Source organism: Ovis canadensis, chromosome 22 (assembly GCF_042477335.2).
Source record: "Ovis canadensis isolate MfBH-ARS-UI-01 breed Bighorn chromosome 22, ARS-UI_OviCan_v2, whole genome shotgun sequence".
NCBI classification, from domain to species: domain Eukaryota; kingdom Metazoa; phylum Chordata; class Mammalia; order Artiodactyla; family Bovidae; genus Ovis; species Ovis canadensis.
This window is the reverse complement of record NC_091266.1, coordinates 28,047,963-28,067,868: the sequence shown is the minus strand read 5'-3', so window position 1 is coordinate 28,067,868 and position 19,906 is coordinate 28,047,963.

Below are 19,906 nucleotides of genomic sequence, written 5' to 3'. Positions count from 1 at the left end.
TCAGTTTCCATTTTCTTTGCCTCCCTGAGCACAGGATAGTAACAACCTCCTCTTTCTTCTTTTAGCTTCTTGATTATTGGAGTATGCTGATTTACCCACCTATCTGAGCATGGCTAAGTTTTTGCTGTTTCCCTTTCCTCTCCTGCGTCCCCCTGTGTGGCTGCATCAGACCGATCATCACATAAGAGAACCAGAATACATTAGACTGGATGTTCTAGACAGTACCATCAAGCAAGACCAAGAAATAAATGGTATCTAGATAAAGGAATAAATATTCAAAGATGAAATGATTGTTCACGTAGAAATCCATATAAAAAGGCTATTCAGAGTAGTAAGTGTGTTTTATAAGTTTGCAAGAACAACTGGAAATTTAAATTCCAAAACCAAACTCATTTATGGAAGTATCAAAAAGATGAAATACAGATAAACCTGCCAAAAAATATTTGCAAGATGTGTGCACTGAAAACAACAAAACATTGCTGAAAAAATTAGAGAGGGCCTAAATAATAGAAGCACGGATCAGAAGACTCAATATTGTCAAGATGCTAATTCTCCCCAAGTTTATCTGTAGATTCAAGACAGCCTATCAAAATCACAACTGATTTTTCTTTTTGAAGAGATTAATAAGCTGATTCTAAAATTCATAATGTGAAAGTGAAAGTCGCTCAATTGTGTCTGACTCTGTGACCTCTGTGACTACAGTCCATGGAATTCTCCAGGCCAGAATACTGGAGCAGGTGGCCTTTCCCTTCTCCAGGGGATCTTCCAAGCCAGCGATCAAATCTAGATCTCCTGCACTGCAGGCAGATTCTTTACCAACTGAGCTCTCAGGGAAGTACTCTAAAACCTAGGATTAACAAGCTACCTTGAAAAGAAGAATAAAGTGGGAGGATTTATACTACCTGACCTCAAGACTCTTTTTAAAGTTACAGGAATCAAAACAGCATGGTATTGGCATAAAGAAAGACAAATATATCTATATTAGATATAGATAGACAAATCTATCCTATGGAACAGGGTAGAAAATACAGAAATAGACCTGAACATATGGTAACGGATGGTCCACAAAGGTGCACCAAATGATATTGTAACAATTGGATATTTGCATGCCAAAGGTTCTTTAATTAAAAACACAAAAAACAACCAAAAAACCTTTTATATTAAAAAATATAAAAAAATTTTTATATTAAAAATTAAAATAGCTTAAAAAATGGGATGGGGAGGGAGTTGGGATGGGAGGAACACATGTACACCCGTGGCTGATTCATGTCAATGTATGGCAAAACCCACCACAATATTAAGTAATTAGCCTCCAATTAAAATAAATAATTTTTAAAAAATAGCTAAAAAATGGATCACACGTGTTAAGTTGCTTCAGTCATGTCTGGCTCTTTGTGACACTATGGACCGTATCCTGCCAGGCTCCTCTGTCCATGGGATTCTCCAGGCATCAATACTGGAATGGGTTGCTGTGCCTTCCTCCAGGGCATCTTTGGAACCCAGGGATCAAACCCACATCTCTATGTCTTTTGCGTTGGTAGTTGGGTTCTTTATCGCTAGTGCCACCTGGGAAGCTCCCCAAAATGGATCATAGACCTATAAAACCTAAAACTACAGAACTTACAGGGAAAAACAAGGGAGAAAATCTTTGTGAACTTACTGGTTTTTTTCCTTTAGTTATAAAATCAAAGCACAGTCTGTAAAAGAATATATTGATAAATCGGACTTTATAAAAATGGAGAATTGTTCTTTGAATGACACTGTTACGCAAAGAAAAAAAGAATCACAGACTGGGAAGTATGTTTGCAAATCACATGGCTGACTTCTATTCAGTATTTATGAAGAATTTTCAGATCTCAATCCCAAAGTCTATCAACAGATGAATGGACAAACAAACTGTAGTATATCCTTAGAGTTAAATACTACTCAGCAATAAAAAGGAAGGGACTATGTCTATGACAACATAGATGGATGTCAGTGTAATTACGCTGAATGAAAAGCAGTAGTCACACAAGAGTGGCTACTTCTAATTATGTACACTCCTCATTACGCTTCCCGTTAGGCATGTGTCTGTGAAACGGAAACGAATGAATGGGGACTGAGAGCAGATCACTGGTTGTCTCAGAGTGTGAGTGGAGAGGAGAGAGAGGGAAAAAGTAACGAAAGAAGAACACGAGGACAATTTGGAGACTAGATATGTTCATCCTCTTGATTACAGTGACAGCTTTAATGATGTGCACGTATGTCAAAACATCAGATTATTCACTGTAAACTGATACAGTTAATTCTATGTCAGTAAATCTGTTAAAATAATTTAAACATATTTTTATTGAGATATTTCAAAAATTCACACAGACGTGAAGGATATACAGCAAACATCTGTGTACCCAACACTGTTTAGACATTTTGTTACAGTTCAAGCCAAAAAAAAACCAAAACACTATTTCAGACACAGGTGAAACTCTAGGACCACTTTCTGATCCAATTTCCCTCCTGTCCCATCCCCCTAAGTGAAATCACTCTCTTGACTTTAATGATTCTGGAGCCCATGAAGGTTTCACCCTTTTGCTTTGTGTGTACGTCCATAAATAACACATGATATGCTTTTGCCCAGTCTGCACATTGGAAATCTTTACATAAATGGTAATTTCCTCCTGAAACATGTTCTTTGTATTCAACATTGTATTTCTTTAAATCTTTCTATGTTTTAAATCTATCTACGTAACTAACATGTTACTCTAGTTCATTCGCCTAGCGGTCCACTTGAATAGATACACTGTTTTTTAAAGACTCTCTTGGATTTTAAGACGTTTTCAATTTTCCACTCTTACAATGTTGCCCGTCGATATTCTTGCACCTGTCTCCTCGTGCATACATGCAGGAGCTTTCCTAGGGCATACATCCAGGGGATTTCTGGGAATCTTCAATTTTACTAGATATAGCCAAATTGCTCTCCCAGGTGGGGTATACTAACATAGCATTCCTATTGCTCCTCATCCTCACCTTCCTCATCCTCACTTCACACTTTTAAATGAGAAAGATAGGAATCTTCAACTCTTTCAGATGAACGTAGCTTCTGTTTTCTCCGGGTTCGTCTTGCACCAGCCTCTCTGAAGCTAGACATCTTCCTGGAGGTAGCAGCCACTGAGTGGAGCTAGGCATACACTTCTCATGGGACACTTTCTAGCCTCTTGGAATCCACCTCTGCTGCCCTCTCTCTCTCTCTCTGACCTTGAACCTCCTTTCTCTGCCACTAAAGCTCATCATTCTAGGGTGTTCAATATCATCCTTTTGTGAGTTTTGACTTTATGAAAGGCAAGAGAGCTGACAGCTCTTCAGGCAAAAATCATACAAGAAAATAGTATGAAAAGCTTGCCTACTTGTGTGGAATTCATGGGGATTGAAGGTAGGGACCAGGGTTAGGAAAAACTCAAAAGCAAAATGCAAACTGATGTCTCAAAAACTAATCTACCCAGGTGAATGGTATCACTCATCTTATTATCCAGACTCCAAGCCCCACGTCTTGCACTAACATTTATACAGTTCTCACACCAGGCCATCACGTTCTGTCAATTTTTCCTTCAATATGCCTTTAGCAGTCTGTGCACTGACCTCTATGAGAGACCTTTATTTTTATTTATTATTATTATTTTTTTAATATGTATTTTCTTTTTATTTATTTATTTGACTGAGCTAGGTTTTAGTTTCAACATGAAAACTCATTAGATGTGGGATCTAGTTCCCTGGGCAGGGATCAAACCCAGGGCCCCTGCATTAGGAGCACAGAGTCTTAGCCACTGGACCACAGGGAAGTCCCTATGAGAGACCTTTAACTCACAGTTATTTCCTGGCTTCCAATTCCTTCCTTTCCCGTTTCACTCCCACGATCCCCAATCCTTTCTACAAATGAGCACCAGGGTACTTTTTCTTAGAACACCACCTTAAACATTTTAGTTTCCTGCGTACGGGCTTTTTTAAGGCTCCCAACTGCCTGTATTTCTTTTTCTTGGTATGGTCTTGATCACTGCCTCCTGTACAACGTCACAAACCTCCATTCATAGTTCATCAGGCACTCTGTCTATCAGATCTAATTCCTTGAATTTATTTCTCACTTCCACTGTACAATCATAAGGGATTTGATTTAGCTCATACCTGAATGGTCTAGTGGTTTTCCTTACTTTCTTCAATTTAAGTCTGAATTTGGCAATAAGGAGTTCATGTTCTGAGCCACAGTCAGCTCCCAATTTTGTTTTTGCTGACTGTATAGAGCTTCTCCATCTTTGGCTGCAAAGAATATAATCAATCTGACTTTAGTGTTGACCATCTGGTGATGTCCATGTGTAGAGTCTTCTCTTGTGTTGCTGGAAGAGGGTGTTTGCTATGACCAGTGCGTTCTCTTGGCAAAACTCTATTAGCCTTTGTCCTGCTTCATTCTGTACTCCAAGGCCAAATTTGCCTGTTACTCCAGGTGTTTCTTGACTTCCTACTTTTGTATTCCAGTCCCCTATAATGAAAAGGACATCTTTTGGGGGGTGTTAGTTCTAAAAGGTCTTGTAAGTCTTCTTAGAACCATTCAACTTCAGCTTCTTCAGCGTTACTGGTTGGGGTATAGACTTGGATTATCATGACACTGAATGGTTTGCCTTGGAAATGAAGAGAGATCATTCTGTCATTTTTGAGATTGCATCCAAGTACTGCATTTCAGACTTTTTTGTTGACCTTGATGGCTACTCCATTTCTTCAAAGGGATTCTTGCCCACAGTAGTAGATATAATGGTCATCTGAGTTAAAGTCACCCATTCCAGTCCATTTTAGTTCGCTGATTCCTAAAATGTTGACATTCACTCTTGCCATCCCGTTTGATCACTTTCAATTTGCCTTGATTCATGGACCTAACATTCCAGGTTCCTATGCAATATTGCTCTTTACAGCATTGGACTTTGCTTCTATCACCAGTCACATCCACAACTGGGTGTTGTTTTTGCTTTGGCTCCATCTCTTCAGTCTTTCTGGAGTTATTAGAGTTCCAAAGAATAGCAAGGAGAGATAAGAAAGCCCTCCTCAGTGATCAATGCAAAGAAATACAGGAAAACAATAGAATGGGAAAGACTAGAGATCTCTTCAAGAAAATTAGAGATACCAACAGAACATTTCACGCAAAGATGGGCACAATAAAGGACAGAAATAGTATGGACCTAACAGAAGCAGAAGATATTAAGAAGAGGTGGCAAGACTACACAGAAAAACTGTACAAAAAGGATCTTCATGACCCAGATAATCATGATGGTGTGATCACTCACCTAGAGCCAGACATCCTGGAATGTGAAGTCAAGTGGGCCTTAGGAAGCATCACTATGAACAAAGCTAGCGGAGGTGAAGGAAATTCAGTTGAGCTATTTCAAATCCTAAAATATGATGCTGTGAAAGTGCTGCACTCAATATGCCAGCAAATTTGGAAAACTCAGCAGTGGTCACAGGACTGGAAAATGTCAGTTTTCATTCCAATGCCAAAGAATGTTCAAACTACCACACAATTGCACTCATCTCACATGCTAGTAAAGTAATGTTCAAAATTCTCCAAGCCAGGCTTCAGCAATACGTGAACTGTGAAATTCCAGATGTCCAAGCTGGTTTTAGAAAAGGCAGAGGAACCAGAAATCAAATTGCCAACATCTGTTGGATTATGGAAAAAGCAAGACAGTTCCAGAAAAACATCTATTTCTGCTTTATTGACTATGCCAACACCTTTGACTGTGTGGATCACCAAAAACTGTGGAAAATTCTGAAAGAGATGGGCATACCAGACCACCTGACCTGCCTCTTGTGAAATCTGTATTCAGATCAAGAAGCAACAGTTAGAAATGGACATGGAACAACTGGTTCCAAATTGAGAAAGGAGTACATCAGGTATATTGTTACCCTGCTTATTTAACTTATATGCAGAGTACATCATGAGAAATGCTGGGCTGGAAGAAGCACAAGCTGGAATCAAGATTGCCAGGAGAAATATCAATAACTTCAGATATGCAGATGACACCACCCTTATGGCAGAAAGTGAGGAAGAACTAAAGAGCCTCTTGATGAAAGTGAAAGAGGAGAGTGAAAAAGTTGGCTTAAAGCTCAACATTCAGAAAACAAAGATCATGGCATCTGGTCCCATCACTTCATGGCAAATAGATGGGGAAACAGTGGAAACAGTGAGAGAATTTCTTTTGGGGGCTCCAAAATCAGTGCAGATGGTGATTGGAGCCATGAAATTAAGATGTTTATTCCTTGGAAGAAAAGTTATGACCAACCTAGACAACATATTAAAAAGCGGAGACATTACTTTGACAACAAAGGTCCATCTAGTCAAGCTATGGTTTTTCCAGTGGTCATGTATGGATGTGAGAGTTGGACTGTGAAGAAAGCTGAGCGCCAAAGAATTGATGCTTTTAAACTGTGGTTCTGGAGAAGACTCTTGAGAGTCCCTTGGACTGCAAGGAGATCCAACCAGTCCATCCTAAAGGAGATCAGTCCTGAATATTCATTGGAAGGACTAATGTTAAAGCTGAAACTCCAATACTTTGGCCACCTGATGTGAAGAATGACTCATTTGAAAAGACCCTGATGCTGGGAGGGATTGAAGGCGGGAGGAGAAGGGGATGACAGAGGACGAGATGGTTGGATGGCATCAGCAACTCAATGGACATGGGTTTGAGTAAACTCCAAAAGTTGGTGATGGACAGGGAGGGCTGGCATGCTCCAGTATATGGGGTTGCAAAGAGTTAGACATGACTGATAAACTGAACTGAATTGCCTGTAAGACAAGGTTCAGATTACTTAATCTGGCACTCAAGTCCCTTTGCAATCCAGTCCTACCTAGACTGAACTCCATCTCCTTCCTGTATGCTGCTGCTGCCAAGTCGCTTCAGTCGTGTCCTACTCTATGTGACCCCATAGACGGCAGCCCACCAGGCTCCCCCATCCCTGGGATTCTCCAGGCAAGAACACTGGAGTGGGTTGCCATTTCCTTCTCCAGTGCATGAAAGTGAAAAGTGAAAGTGAAGTCGCTCAGTCGTGTCCGACCCTCAGCGACCCCATGGACTGCAGCCCACCAGGCTCCTCCTTCCATGGGATTTTCCAGGCAAGAGTACTGGAGTGAGGTGCCATTGTCCTTCCTGTATACTAACCCTCTATTTCCAGCAAGCTGGTCCCCTTCCTCCTCCAAAGAGCTCTATCCCTTTCAGGTGCTTCTCCTCCTTGACTGATGGATCCCTTCCTTGCAGCTTAGCTCCAGCTCTTTCTATTCCACCCAGCATGTCCAACTCTAGTTCACCTCTGAAACTCAAGCCATTCATCACATCCCTCCCACAATATGGGCAGTGAAATGCAGCTTGCTTTATGATACTTTTGTTTTGCTATTTAACTTTTCACATATGTATTTATATTTCTCTTTCCATTAAGGCTATTGCTTCCCAACATATGCTACATAGATATTTGTCCATCCAGCTGTTTCAAACCTAAATGCTAATTGTGTTCAAATAATTTTAGGGAAAGCTGCCTACTATATTCCTCTTTAGAAAATTCACACTGCATGTGAGCATATTAAGAGATTTTAAAAGACCTGTGCCAATGAAACTTTGCTTAATTTCTTTGCTTATTTTCTGGTTCATAATTATCAAGAAAAATTTTTCTGGCTTATAACAATGTTAATATTTCTTAGAATTTAATGCTCCTTGGAGGAGACTCTGGCAAGTGTGGAATTGGATTATAAACTCCTTACCAATCATGGTAACCCTACTATGGTACCTAGTCTACTGACTTAGCACTTAGTAGGTGCTCAAGAAGTATTTGGAGATTTGGCAAATAATCATTAAACTTTAAAAACTTTTTATTTTATATTGCAGTATAGTTGATTTACAATGTCGTGTTAAAAGAATTGTTCATGTTTCACTCACTCACTGACCTAAACTCTTCTAAGAGTTTCTTTCTGCACAGTCTTAAGAATGCTATAAAACAAATAAATAACCTTGCTTCCATTTCTTATTAAATTTATTGGCAGTAGACTCTGAAACTAATGGGATTTCTAAGTCCTCTATATGCTTCTGTGTCTGCCTGAGAAAGACTCTGTGCTTATACAGAGTGGGAACACTGCACAAAATTTTCCCCTTCTGTTATAGTACAGCAGACCCAGGCTTCACTTGTTGTCATTGAACTGTCTGCTTTCCCATTTTATTTCACATAGAGGATAATTCAGGGAGAAGCTGAGAAGTTTAGACCCCTGCAAAGAAACTAACCCAGAGCTTCTACACAGATGAGTCCCATTTCTCAGCCTCATTTTTCACATTTGTGGGTTTGGATGTACTTTCACTAGCATGTTGGATGGAAAAGCTAATGAATCTAAGATAGGAAAGGAAAAATAACAATTATTTCAATAGCCAAAGCTGTGGTAGAGTTACTGGGACTTAGAAGCCATTTTGATCTTGGGACTCAAACGTAAGAAGACTTCAAATAGGATTGAGAATAAGTGATTTTTAAAGTAGTAGGCCCTTAAAAAAATTGCTTTTAATAGGTCATATAAATTTAAGTATTAGCTCAGATGGTAAAGCGTCTGCCTGCAATGCAGAGACCTGGGTTCGATCCCCGGGTCGGGAAGATCTCCTGGAGAAGGAAATGGCAACCCACTCCAGTACTCGTGCCTGAAAAATCCCATGGATGGAGGCGCCTGGTAGGCTACCGTTCATGGGATTGCAAAGAGGCGGACGTGACTGGGCGACTTCACTTGCTGATATCCTGTGAAAGTGAGAGTGCCAGTCTCTCACAGTCGTGTCTGACTCTTTGCAACCTCATGACTGTGGCCCGCCAGGCTCCTCTGTCCATGGAATTCTCCAGGCAAGAGTACTGGAGTGGGTTGCCGCTTCCTACTCCAGGGGATCCTCCTGACCCAGGGTTCAAACCTGCAGCCCTTGTGTCTCCTGCATTGGCGAGTGGATTCTTTGTTTCTAGCGCCAGCTGGGAAGCCCCTGCGGTAGGTCTCAGCTGTGGCACACGGCATCTTCCATCTTTCTTGTGGCATGTGGGTTCTCACATGTGGGATCTTAAGCTGTGGCACACCAGCTCTTAGTTGCAGCCATATGGAATCCAGTTCCCTGACCAGGGATCAAACCCAGGCTCCTTGCACTGGGCACCTGGAGAGTCTCAGACACTGGATTACCACGGATGTCCCAAGGCATCCCTTCTTGAAAGATGCTTTTCAAGCCTTCTCGAGCCATTCTATACATATATGAGGATACATTTATGCACTCTTTAAATGTTATTGTACAATTTACACTTCTTACCCTTACTTCTTTCACTTACTACATGTTGGAGATGTGTCCGTTTCAGTACATACAGAGCTGCTCCTCTCTAACGGCCTCAGTGTATTGCATCGTTTGAGAGTACCATCACTTATTTTATTGTCACATTAGTGGGCATTTAGTTCATCGCAAAACTCTTTGCTGTTATAAGTGATGCTAAAGAATATGTGTGTATTTCCTTTCACAAGTGTGTGAATACAACCGTGTAAATAATTACTTCTTATATTTAGAAATGTGATGGTCAAGAAGTACACATACATCTAGATTCTAATGGATCCTGCTAATCTGCTCTCCTTAGCAGCCATGTCAATTTTTAATTTCACCACCAATGTATGATAGAGCCATTTCCCAACACCTTTCTCTACATAACTGATTATGCAACTTTCTTTTTAACTTTTTTCAATATTATAGGTGAAAACCATTGTCATAATTGAGATTTTTTATACAATGAGTGAAGTAACTCAAAACACGTTTATATGTGAAAAGCCTATAATATTTCCTTTTCTGTGAACTGTGCCTGTTCTTTTTCCATGTTCTGTTAGGGTATCACCTTATTATTGATTCCTGGGAACTCTTCATACCCTGTCTGTGATATATATGAAAATAATGGACTCTCATCACCAGTGCTACCTCCTGAAACAGTCAGACCATGATTTTCAAGAGTGTTGTTATCTTTAACCCTGGCTTCTTAAAGATATGACAGGGACTGCTTCAGAGAAGATTGATTTCCTTCCTTCTGCTTTGGCTTTATAACCTTTTTCCCACCAAACTAAGACCACACTTACATATCAGTGCATTCTGTATCTTCTTTTTAAAATTAGCCAGTAGATTTAATGGTTTTCTTTTCTTTTCTTTTTTCTTTTTGGAAACATCCTTTCTTGCCTTATGTTCTGGCAGAAGTAGGCTGCATATCTGCCATGGCGAGAGGGATTTATTTATGTCAGTCTCCTTAGAGCAGAGGTTAGAAATTAGCCACCCAAGGGCCAAATATAGCCAACGTTTTTTTTTTTTTAATTAATTAAGTAATTGGCTGTGCCAGGCCTTAGTTGCAGCATGCAGGATCTTCCATCTTCATTGTGGCATGCAAATTCTTAGTTACGGCATGTGGGATCTAGTTCTGTGACCAGGGATTGAACCTGGGTCCCCTGCATTGGGAACACCTTTTGGAAAGTTACAAGATCTGGTAACACTGCATTTCCATGTGGCAAGTGGCTGGAGCTTGTGGGTATCTGCCCCTTTCATAGGCCACGTGCTTCTATGTTCTTAAGCAAGTCTGCTTCACAGATCTATTCACGTCACCTGCCCAGTTCTGGATGTGTTCACCTTCATAACCTCTGACCACCATCTGTTCCCAGATTTTCCTCTCTCTCCTCTTTAGGTGAAAAGGAAAAAAGGAATCCCACTCCTCCCACCCACCCACCCCCCAGTGTCTTATCTCACTCAGACTCAGGTCTTTTTCAGTTCTGCATTCCAGCATCCCTCCCCTTTATTCTTTGAAAAGTTGTGTCCTTGCAGCCCGTGGAGTATTTCCTTGCACGTTGCAGCCTCACATCGCCCTTCCAGCATTTCTGCCAGCTCTCAGGGCTGTTTCCTAGGAGGCCTTCCAGATGGATTTGGAATGATAAAAGACTGCTCTACTAGGGCATGAATTTTAAGACACAGTTCAACAGAGTTTAGCAAAGTTTTGAGAAAGATGAACGAAAGCATATTTCCCAGGATCCCCCTGGGAACTGACAGATGCTTTACCGTGAACATGTGAACGTGTTTTCTTGGATGGAGTCTATGACCCAGGATTGGTTTCTTCCTCTGCCTTCCTACTACTTCTCGGTTCTGGATGTGTTCGCCTTCATAACCTCTGACCACAATTTGTTCCCAGATTTTTCCTCTCTCTCCTCTCTGCTGCTGCTGCTGCTGCTAAGTCACTTCAGTCGTGTCCGACTCTGTGTGACCCCATAGACGGCAGCCCACCAGGCTCCCCCATCCCTGGGATTCTCTTTAGGCGACAGGAAAAAAAAGAATCCCGCTCCGCCCTCCTTGAACTATAGTTCAAGTTTTCGTCAGCATCAGCTACTGCCCCAACTTCAACACTGGTCTCTGCTACCAGTCTCTATTTTTCAGTTTTATTCTCCAGAAATAATCTTCTTAAATGTGGATCTTACTGCATCAGCCTCCACATCCTTCAAGAGCCTTCAGTGAGTGTCTGTTGCTTAGATGCGTCATTGTCAACAAAGCTTCTGAGGTCCGTTATGACCCAGGCTTAGGACTCCATCTCCCACCAGCTCATTTACTCACAGCCTAGGACTCCTGGCTCGTCCCTGAACACATCAGGGGCACGGTGCCCCCATCTGATACTAACAGTGCTCTCCTTCACTGAAACACTGAATCCCTGCTCTTTTATATCCAATGCTCTGTCATCCTTCAGGATCCAAGACACTACCACTTCCTCTATATCTTCCATTTTCTTCTACTTGGTCTCTCTCTCTTGTCTATTTCCATGATAATTAACACATACTTATCTTAAAGATTCTCCCCCATGAGATGGTGAAGCCTTTGAAGGTATGAAACATCTTGTTTATCTTTATTTTCAAGACCAAACGTGGTGTTTGATATATCGTGGGTGTTCACTAAATGTTTGGGGAATGAAAGAAGGAACCATTCATACCTCAACTTGTGTTAACTAGCCAGTCATTTGGTAGCTTCTAGAAAACATGTTGTCCTCCCTTTTCAGCCAGTAGTAATTCCTGTCTATAAACTTGAGCCAGTCACTATTCTCAGTGGTTTTCAAGTGAACTCATTATAAGGAAAGTCTCACACTGTTCCCCAGGACCATGTACCTCACTGCCTACCCTTCCGGCTTTAACTGTTCTTATGCTCCATCTCTTCTCCAACATCATGGAAACACTTCAGTGTCCTAAAGGAACCCTGCTGTCTAGATATGGGTCTTAGCCCCTCACTCAGCTTGGAACATCCTCCCCTACTTCTTCCTCTTCTTCATGCCAAGGCACGAGGACAGTTTGGAGGAGGTTTCCCTAACTTTGCCCGCCTTGGACTGTTAGATACCCACCCCCTACTCTGCGTGCTCCCGTCTCCATGTCCTTCAGTCACTCAGTCGAGTCCGATTCTTTGCAACCCCACGAACTGCAGCACACCAGGCTTCCCTGTCCAACACCATTTCCCTGAGCTTGCTCAAACTCAAGTCCATTGAGTCAGTGATGCCATCTAAGCTCCCAAGTTGATGTTGTTGTTTAGTCCCGAAGTTGTGTCAGACTCTTCTGCGACCCCATGGACTGCAGCCCACCAGGCTCCTCTGTCCATGGATTTCCCAGCAAGAATACAGGAGTGGGTTGCCCTTTCCTTCTCCAGGGGATCTTCCCTACCCAGGGATCAAACCCGTGTCTCCTGCATCGGCAGGTGGCTTCTTTACCACTGAGCCACTATGGAAACCCTGTGTGCTCCCAAGGTCTTATCATACTGTGATTTTTGCCTCTTCTGATGTCCCAGCCCCACCCTGACTCTAAGCTCCTCAAGGATAAGAACTGTCTTTTTCATCCTTTTACCAATGGTGGGAGCATACGCTCTGGTCCAAACTAGATGTTCAATAAATGTTTGATGAATAAAAAGAAATCATGATAAAGAAAAAGTAATCTGACATATATAATTCTCATGACTATGTGAATGTTTAACTCTACCATTTGTATTTAAAGAGATGCTTTTAAAATTCTTATTTGTATAGACAGGAAAATCATTTCAGTTCAGTTGCTCAGTTGTGGCTGACTCCTTGTGACCCCAGTGGACCGTAGCATGCCAGGCTTCCCTGTCCATCACCAACTCCTGGAGCTTCCTCAAACTCATATCCAATGAGTCAGTGTTGCCATCCAACCATCTCCTCTTCTGTCGTCCCCTTTTCCTCATGCCTTCAATCTTTCCCAGCATCAGGGTCTTTTCAAATGAGTCTGTTCTTCACATCAGGTGGCCAAAGTGTTGAAGTTTCAGCTTCGACATCAGTCCTTCCAATGAATATTCAGAACTGATTTCCTTTAAGATGGACTGGTTGGATCTTCTTGCAGTCCAATGGACTCTCAAGAGTCTTCTCCAACACCACAGTTCAAAAGTATCAATTCTGCAGCACTCAGCTTTCTTTATGGTCCAACTCTCTTATCCATACATGATGACTGGAAAAACCATAGCCTTGACTAGATGGACCTTTGTTGACAAAGTAATGTCTCTGCTTTTTAATATTCTGTCTAGGTTGGTCACAGCTTTTCTTCCAAGGAGCTAGCATCTTTTAATTTTATGGCTGCAGTCACCATCTGCATTGATTTTGGAGCCCCCCAATATAAAGTCTCTTACTGTTTCCATTGTTTCCCCATCTATTTGCCATGAAGTGATGGGGCCAGATGCCATAATCTTAGTTTTTCTGAATGTTGAGTTTTAAGCCAACTCTCCTCTTTCACTTTCATCAAGAGGCTATTTAATTCCTCTTCACTTTCTGCCATAAGGGTGGTGTCGTCTGCATATCTGAGGTTATAGATATTTCTCCCTGCAGTCTTGATTTCTTCCAGTTGTGCTTCATCCAGCCTGGCATTTCGTATGATACATTCTGATATGAGTTAAATAAGCAGGGTAACAACATACAGCCTTGATGTACTCCTTTCCCAATTTGGAACCAGTCTGTTGTTCCATGTCCAGTCTTAACTGTTGCTTCTTGACCTGTACACAGATTTCTCAGGAGGTAGGTAAGGTGGTCTGATATTCCCATCTCTTTCAGAATTTTCCACAGTTTGTTGTAATTCACATAGTCAAAGGCTTTGGCATAGTCAATAAAGCAGATGTAGATGTTTTTCTGGAATTCTCTTGCTTTTTTGGTGATCCAACAGATATTGGCAATTTGATCTCTGGTTCTTCTGCCTCTTCTAAAACCAGCTTGAACATCTGGAATTTCATGGTTCACATACTGTTGAAGCCTGGCTTGGAAAATTTTGAGCATTACTTTACTAGCTTGTGAGATGAGCGCAATTGTGTGGTAGTCTGGGCATTCTTTGACATTGCCTTTCTTTGGGATTGGAATGAAAACTGACCTTTTCCAGTCCTGTGGCCACTGCTAAATTTTCCAAATTTGCTGGCATATTGAGTGCAGCACTTTCACAGCATCATCTTTTAGGATTTGAAATAGCTCAGCTGGAATTCCATCACCTCCACTAGCGTTGTTCACAGTGATGCTTCCTAATGTCCACTTGACTTTGTATTTCAGGATGTCTGACTCTAGGTGAGTGATCACATCATCGTGGTTATCTGGGTCATGAAGATCTTTTTTTGTATAGCTCGTCTATGTTTTCTTGCGACTTCTTCTTTATATCTTCTGCTCCTGTGAGGTCCATACAATTTCTGTCCTTTATTGAGCCCATCTTTGCATGAAATGTTCCCTTGGCATCTCTAATTTTCTTGAAGAGATCTCTAGTCTTTTCCATTCTATTGTTTTCTCTATTTCTTTGCACTGATCCCTGAGGAAGGCTTTCTTATCTCTCCTTGCTATTCTTTGGAACTCTGCATTTAAATGGGTATATCTTTCCTTTGCTCCTTTGCCTTTTGCTTCTCTTGTTTTCTCAGCTATTTGTAAGGCCTCCTCAGACAACCATTTTGCCTTTTTGTAGTTCTTTTTCTTGGGGATGTTCTTGATCACTGCCTCCTGTACAATGTCACAAACCTCCATCCATAGTTCTTTAGGCACTCTATCAGATCTAATCCCTTGAATATATTTGTCACTTCCACTGTATAATCGTAATGGATTGATTTAGGTCATACCTGAATGGCCTAGTGGTTTTCCCTACCTTCCTCAATTTAAGTCTGAATTTGGCAATCAGGAGTTCATTTGCTGAGCCACAGTCATCTCCTAGTCTTGTTTTTGCTGACTGTACAGAGCTTATCCATCTTTGGCTGCAAAAAATATAATCAATCTGATTTTGGTGTTGGCCATCTGGTGATGTCCATGTGTAGAGTCTTCTCTTATGTTGTTAAAGAGGGTATTTGCTATGACCAGTGCATTATCTTGGCAAAACTCTGCTAGCCTTTGCCCTGCTTCATTTTGTACTCTAAGGCCAAATTTACCTGATACTCCAGGTGTTTCTTGACTTCCTACTTTTTCATGGCAAATAGATGGGGAAACAATGGAAACAGTGACAGAATTTATTCTGAGGGGCTGCCAAATCACTGCAGATGGTGACTGCAGGCATGAAATTATAAGACGCTTGCTCCTTGGAAGAAAAGTTATGACCAACCTAGACAGCATATTAAAAAGTGGAGACATTACTTTGCCAACACAGGTCCATCAGTCAAAGCTATGGTTTTTCCAGTCATCATGTATGGATGTGAGAGTTGGGCTATGAAGAAAGCTGAGCACTGAAGGACTGATGTTTTGAACTGTGGTGTTGGAGAAGACTCTTGAGAGTCCCTTGCAAGGAGATCCAAGCAGTCCATCCTAAAGGAAATCAGTTCTGAATATTCATTGGAAGGACTGATGCTAAAGTTGAAACTCCAATAATCTGGCCACCTGATGTGAAGAACTAACTTATTAGAAAAGACCCTGATGCTGGGAAAGAGTGAAAATGGGAGGAGAAGGGTACGACGGGGAGGAGAAGGGGAGGAGAGTGAAGGGGAGTGAAGGGGAGTGAAGGGGAGTGAAGGGGAGTGAAGGGGAGTGAAGGATGAGATGGTTGGAGGGCATCACTGACTCAATGGACATGAGTTTGAGTAAACTCCAGGAGTTGGTGATGGATGGGGGGGCTGGCATGCTGCAGTCCATGGGGTCACAAGGAGCTGGACATGACTGAGTAATTGAAGTGAACTGAGCCAGGTATCTCTGGACTTCCTACTCTTGCATTCCAGTTCCATATAATGAAAAGGACATCCTTTTTGGGTGTTAGTTCTACAAGGTCTTATAGGTCTTCATAGAACCATTCAACTTCAGCTTCTTCAGCATTACTGGTTGGGGCATAGACTTGGATAACTGTGATATTGAATGGTTTGCCTTGGAAATGAACGGATCATTCTGTCGTTCTTGAGACTGCATCCAAGAACTGCATTTCAGACTCTTTTGTTGACTATGAGGGCTACAGAAACCAGGATAGGCATTTTGAACAGAGGAGTATTAATATGCGGAATTGTTTCCCAGATGTTGTAAGGCTGGAAGAACAAAACAGAACTTGAGGTAACCAAGTTATTAATCATTATTGGAAGAAGCTGTTGACCCCAGGGTTGGGATAAACCAGCTATCTTCCTGGGGACTGGGCAAAAAGCAGGAAATGTGGGGTTATCAGAACCTACGGACTCAGAATGAAGAAAGGAAAGAAAATCAACTGTATTAAAGACACACATGCGTCATATTTTAGGTCCCACATATAAGCAATGTCATATGGCATTGGTCTTTGTCTGTTTTATTTACTTCACTTAGTATGATGAACTCTAGGTCCATCTATGTTGCTGCAAATGGCGTTATTTCATTCTTTTTATGGCTGAGTGACATTTCATTGTATATGTAGCCCACGTCTTCTTTATCCATTCATCTGTTGAATGGCAACCCACTCCAGTATTCTTTTCTGGAGAATCCCATGGATAGAGGAGCTTGGCGGGCTACAATCCATGGGGTTGCAAGTGTCAGATACAACTTAGCGACTAACCTACCGACCACCACTATTCCATTGTATATATGTATTTATACCACATATTCTTTATCCAGGGCTTCCCACGTGGCATAGCAGTAAATAATTCTCCTGCAATGCAGGCAACATCGGTTCAATCCCTGAGAAGAAGATCCCCTGGAGGAGGGCATGGCAACTCACTCCAGTGTTCTTTTCTGGAGAATCCCATGGACAGAGGAGCCTGGTGGGCTACAGTCTATAAGGCTGCAAAGAGCTGAACACGACTGAAGTGACTGAGCAGACACGCATTCTTATCCATTCATCTGTGGATGAATATTTAGGTTGTTTATATGCCTTGGCTATGGTAAATAGTTCTGCTGTGAACATGGAGTACAGCATGTATTTTCTGAACTCTGCTTCTTTCCACATATATATGCCCAGGAGTGGGATTGCTGGATCATATAGCAACTCCATTTTTAGTTTATTTTAGGAACCTCCATACTGCTTTCACAAGCGAACTTATCTATGAAGCAGAAACAGACTCACAGATAAAGAACAGGCTTGTGGTTGCCAAGTGGTAGTGGGGAGGGATGGATTGGGAGTTGGGGATTAGCAGATACAAACTATTACATATAAAGTGGATAAACAATGGGTCCTACTGTATATCAGGCAACTATATGCAATATCCTGTAAAAAAACACAATGGAAAAGAAAAAAAAGACACACATGATTGCAAAATGCATCCTAAAGTTGAAACTGTCAAAATGTGAAGAAAAAAAGAGACATGATATAGGATCTCTAACGGACAGACTGTCAAGAATGTGAAAGAAATCCAGAGTGGCTAAAGAGATTGGTTACATTTAACTAGTCTCTCTCAATGAGAATTCAGACAATGTTATCAGACAGAGTATGTGCCCAATAAGCAAAAACAATACCCAGCTGTGGATGTGCCTGGTGATGGAAACAAAGTCCGATGCTGTAAAGAGCAATATTGCATAGGAACCTGGAATGTCAGGTCCATGAATCAAGGCAAATTGGAAGTGATCCAACAGGAGATGGCAAGAGTGAACGTCGACATTCTAGGAATCAGCGAACTAAAATGGACTGGAATGGGTGAATTTAACTCAGATGACCATTACATCTACTACTGCAGGCAGGAATCCCTCAGAAGAAATGGGGTAGCCATCATGGTCAACAAAAGAGTCTGAAATGCAGTACTTGGATGCAATCTCAAAAACGACAGAATAATCTCTGTTTGTTTCCAAGGCAAATCATTCAATATCACAGTTATCCAAGACTATGCCCCAACCAGTAATGCTGAAGAAGCTGAAGTTGAACGGTTCTATGAAGACCTACAAGATCTTGTAGAACTAACACCCAAAAAAGATGTCCTTTTCATTATAGGGGACTGGAATGCAAAAGTAGGAAATCAAGAAACACCTGGGGTAACAGGCAAATTTGGCCTTGGAATACAGAATGAGGCAGGGCAAAGACTAACAGAGTTTTGCCAAGAGAACTCACTGGTCATAGCAAACACCCTCTTCCAACAACACAAGAGAAGACTCTACACATGGACATCACCAGATGGTCAACACCGAAATCAGATTGATTATATTCTTTGCAGCCAAAGATGGAGAAGCTCTATACAGTCAGCAAAAACAAGACTGGGAGCTGACTGTGGCTCAGAACATGAACTCCTTATTGCCAAATTCAGACTTAAATTGAAGAAAGTAAGGAAAACCACTAGACCATTCAGGTTTGACCTTAGTCAAATCCTTTATGATTATACAGTGGAAGTGATAAATAGATTTAAGGGCCTAGATCTGATAGATAGAGTGCCTGATGAACTATGGAATGAGGTTCATGACATTGTACAGGAGACAGGGATCAAGACCATCCCCATGGAAAAGAAATGCAAAAAAGCAAAATGGCTGTCTGGGGAGGCCTTAATAATAGCTGTGAAAAGAAGAGAAGTGAAAAGCAAAGGAGAAAAGGAAAGATATGAGCATCTGAATGCAGAGTTCCAAAGAATAGCAAGGAGAGATAAGAAAGCCTTCCTCAGTGATCAATGCAAAGAAATAGAGGAAAAGAACAGAATGGGAAAGACTAGAGATCTCTTCAAGAAAATTAGAGATACCAAGGGAACATTTCATGCAAAGATGGGCACAATAAAGGACAGAAATGGTATGGACCTAACAGAAGCAGAAGATATTAAGAAGAGGTGGCAAGAATACACAGAAGAACTGTACAAAAAAGATCTTCACGACCCAGATAATCATGATGGTGTGATCACTCACCTAGAGCCAGACATCCTGGAATGTGAAGTCAAGTGGGCCTTAGAAAGAATCACTACAAACAAAGCTAGTGGAGGTGATGGAATTCCAGTGGAGCTATTTCAAATCCTGAAAGATGATGCTGTGAAAGTGCTGCACTCTATATGCCAGCAAATTTGGAAAACTTAGCAGTGGCCACAGGACTGGAAAAGGTCAGTTTTCATTCCAATCCCAAAGAAAGGCAATGTCAAATAATGCTCAAACTACCGCACAATTGCACTCATCTCACATGCTAGTAAAGTAGTGTTCAAAATTCTCCAAACCAGGCTTCAACAATATGTGAACCGTGAATTTCCTGGTGTTCAAGCTGGTTTTAGAAAAGGCAGAGGAACCAGAGATCAAATTGCCAACATCCGCTGGACCATGGAAAAAGCAAGAGAGTTCCAGAAAAACATCTATTTCTGCTTTAACGACTATGTCAAAGCCTTTGACTGTGTGGATCACAATACACTGTGGAAAATTCTGAGGGAGATGGGAATACCAGACCACCTGACCTGCCTCTTGAGAAATCTGTATGCAGGTCAGGAAGCAACAGTTAGAACTGGACATGGAACAACAGACTGGTTCCAAATAGGAAAAGGAGTGCATCAAGGCTGTATAT